Below are 4,326 nucleotides of genomic sequence, written 5' to 3'. Positions count from 1 at the left end.
TCCATTGGAGCAAAGTTGGCCCAGGTACTGAGGATGGCTCCATGGCCTCCGCCTCAGGCGCTAGAATGCCACCGGCAGAAACGGAGCAACATCCCAGAAGGCAGAGCATCGCCTCCTGGTGGGCATGCCTGGTGGATCCCGGTCAGGTGCATGCTGGAGTCTGTCTGACTGCCTCCCTGCTTCTAATTTCGGAAAAATACAAAAAAAAATGTGGATGGGTAGTCTTCTTAAATCCTTCGCTGATAATTTCCATCAAGGATCTCAAAATATAGCTGATAACAGGTCAATGATTACAGTACAAAGAAGTTAAACATTGCAGCTAAATTTCCCCACTGAAACCCAATGCAGGGGTTAGCAACAACAGGGAATCTGTTTTATTTGCATTTAATTTGTACCTTCACACTATTATCTCACATGTTTTAGTTTCAGGAAATGTGGTCTCAGGCTAATATAACCACATTTCATGCAGCCGTTGCACTGTTATTTGATCTCTATGGTTGGAAATGACATGCTGAAAAAAAAAAAGCTAGCATACTTTATTTTAATTATATCAGTGCAGTGTCTAAATAAAAAAATGTACTTTATATTTAATGTGGAGCACAGATTAACAGTTTTATGGAACATAAAATCTATCTATATCATTTTCTATTTACACATCAGTTATATATCTTTCTCTCAGCAAAACAAATGCCTCTGGTGTGAAAACGACAACGGAGAGCATCGGAGCTACAATCACATGGGCAGTAAATAACATCTTAATTGGTCTGAAATGCTGGAGTTTGATTTTTTTCCTCCGCCTGGCTTTTATTTATTGATCTCTATAGCTTATTTATCTTTCCAGTGATTTGTACAAGTCTATCTCCTTTCCTCAATAAGCCAATCTATGGTGGTTTTATATTGCAAATCCCATCTGGGGAAATGGTCTAGTGAGAGAAGTGCAGTTGCTCCTGGAAAAGCCATAATTTAAAAGCTTTTGTAGAGGTAAGGGCAACTTCTCCAGTTTTATACTTTGTCTTCTGGAAAAAAGAAGGGAAGAAGAAGTGTAGCTATTATGAAGTTGCCACCCAATGTATGTTCCAACAATTCTTTACTCTCCACTTGTTTGGCAGCAATAAGAAAACAAAGAAGGATTTAGTGTATACTGGGAAATGTCTTTTAAATGTTCCTATACATGATTTAGCTCCTAGTGAGGCTAGCAGACAGGAATGGATGTGCATGTCTAATACATTTATGTAAACCCTGGAGTTTCTTCTGTATGCATGTCTACAGCTCCATCCCTGATATCTTTTTAAAATAGCACTTTAGGATAAAGTACACTTCAAATGACACATTATGCTCCCTAGTGCAGTTGAGAACTGGCAAATGTAACCATGCTCAGGAAAGCTGGTTGGCAAAACAATACCCAGCACTTTTTCTAGTATATAGATATCCATAGGAGAAGTCAACTCCGGAAAATTAGTGACTTTTTTCCCTTTTAAATCAATGATCCCCTTGTTTGTCAAATCAGCACTTCCAGCGTTTGTCGTGATTCTGTTTGGTTGTCTTGATCTCTCAGAATATTAGAAGAATGTTCTGAAAGATTTTCTTCTTTGATAGCTAAGGGAAAAAAGAAGTTTACAGATGGCAATGCTATATTTATGCTATGCAAGTGATGCTTTGCAAAGGGATTCTGTAAACATGTTCCAAAGAAGAGACTCCGATTTCCCATCATCACTCAAATACAACCTTAACTGCCTTAAAATGAGCTAATGAAAATTTGGGGCAGGTCTTTTAAAGAAGGCATTTGCATTTGACATAATTAGTGGTAGGCAGATCTTACTACATCCAGGGGGAATCTCGAGGCAAGCGCTTGGTCGACCATTAGTGCTTAATTTCTGAATGTCAGACCCTGCACATCTTAATTTCTAGAGAATAAGCTCAATTGAACTTGCTCCTCAGTTATGCAAAAACTGCTCAGATAAAACCAAATGGACACCAATGTAATGAATGTGGTTATCAAATTGTTTCAATTGAAAGAACCCTATTCTTACACCATCATAATGGGAACAATTTATCCCCACTGATCGGCCTGTCTCTCTCTTTCTCTCTCTCACTCTTTCTTTTTCTGAGCTCTCTTTGATCTTGAAGCATATTGCAGTGGTGTGTCCTATTGAAAAGCGAAACTGGGGCAATTTTAATGCTTTTGTACCTTACCAGTGCTCTATTTCTTCGCTGTTTAAAAATAGCTGTTAATTATAAGTGCAGTTTAAATGTCTCAAGTGACCCAGAAATGCATGTTGGAATGAGACAGATTGTGTGTCTCATATAAAATAGATGTACTTTCACAGAGCATTCTGAATTCAGCCTTCCCTGTGCATCCTCCTCTTGGGTTATTCTTTTCAGGTATTGAGCTGGTCTAGCACTGTGCTATAAAATCCCACACATTTGAACAGGAAAAATAAAAGTGGATCTTTTCTATCTTTCTTTATTTTTACCACAAAGAAGAGCCTCTTTTGTATATCAGCCCCTACTATGTGGATGAATATGGTGCTGTTGGGGTTAAATAGTGGGGTAAGTGCTACTTTCCTGGCCAGGAAGACCAAGAGCACATGATTTTCTAGAGATCCATTCTGCCTGTCTCCTGGGCCAGGGGCTCTGCAGTAAAAGAAATGGCAGTAGTGATAAGCATATCCCTGAGGTCTTTCTTCAGTTTGATTCAATAATGCTTGAGGTCAAATTAACCTCCTACTAGATTTCAAAGAAATTTGATTCTTCTGTTTCAGAAACTTATGTTTTTAGCTTCTTGCTAACATTTAGACCCTGGATATGGTTACATGGCTGGTGCTGGTTTCAGGGAGCTGGGCTTTAATAAATAAGCCAACCGCTTACTCAGTAAACTTACATTATTTTTTTAGCCTTCTACAGACTGAATAAATCTGGTACTTACCTAATTATATGGGCTTGTATGCAGCAAGTTTTAAGGTGATCCTATTTAGTGCCTTTGCAAGAAGTGATTTCAAAGTTGAATTTAAAATAGAGTGCATTCCAATAATTTGAGGATTTCCCCCCAGTTCTTTAAGATCTTTCAGGCACATCCCAAAGCCACCTGAAGCTGAACATTTAAAACTTATTCTCCTCCTCCACATAGATTCCGATTCTGTGCTTCAATCTCTCTTGCTACCAGCACAGAAATATGTCCAGAGATGGGCGCAGTTTATGTGCCTTGGCTTCTAGCTAAAAATACCCAACAGAGGAGTTCCTCATTCCATAGGAGCAATGACAGGTACCACAGCCATGGTGTGGGCTTATGACCCATTCTTTAAGTTCTTTCTAGAAAACTTATAAATATGTTAGTCAAATTGTCAATGTAGTCACTGATTTGAGCATTTTATAGCTAATTTCCAAATCAATAATTTAACTTAATTATTGATTTGATTCTAATAATTTTAATTTGTCTGATAAAATTTATTCCATTTGTTTGTTTGTTTATTTATTTATTTGTGACAGAGACAGAGAAAGGGACAGATAGAAACAGATAGGAAGAGAGAGAGATGAGAAGCATCAAGTCTTCATTGTGGCATCTTAGTTGTTCATTGATTGCTTTCTCATATGTGCCTTGACCAGGGGGGTTACAGCACTATGAGTGACCCCTTGCTCAAGCCAGTGACCTTGGGCTTCAAGCCAGCGACCATGGGGTCATATCTGTGATCTCACGCTCAAGTCAGCAACCCCACGTTCAAACTGGTGAGCCCATGCGCAAGCTGGCGACTTTGATGTTTCGAACCTGGGTCTTCTGCCTCCCAGTTTGGTGCTCTGTCCACAGCGCCACCGCCTGGTCAGACTCCATTTAGTTTTTATAATCTTATAAGTGACAGTCTAAAACACTTAAGTTTTGGTCTCATGCCAAATTGATGGTTTATTTACAGGAAGAGGGGTAATGATGGTCTCAGGCAAGTTTAAGAGAAACTATATTATACAGAGTTGCTGCTGAAAACACATCCAAAAAATAAATTCTTGAATCCATATTTTATAAAAATATTCTATTCACTGAGATACATTTATATCGCTATTGGAAGAGGAATGATAACACATTTATAGACTCAATACAAACAATACAATTTTTAAGTAGATAACTCTGAAAGTAGAACTGTTGGGATAGGAGTCTCCTGTGTGCATAAGAGTGGACGTTGGACCTGGAACCTTCTTTGCCAAGAGATCAAGAGTCCTTCTAGCCTGTGCTGGACTAGTTACTTTGTGTGGGCGCATATTTCCCTGTTTCAGACTTAATATATGTAATTCCTTTGTTTTGACTGAGTCATAGGGAACCTGACCAACCCCACAGCTATA

The sequence above is a fragment of the Saccopteryx bilineata genome, chromosome 4 (genome assembly GCF_036850765.1).
Source record: "Saccopteryx bilineata isolate mSacBil1 chromosome 4, mSacBil1_pri_phased_curated, whole genome shotgun sequence".
NCBI lineage: Eukaryota > Metazoa > Chordata > Mammalia > Chiroptera > Emballonuridae > Saccopteryx > Saccopteryx bilineata.
This window is presented reverse-complemented; position numbering follows the sequence as displayed.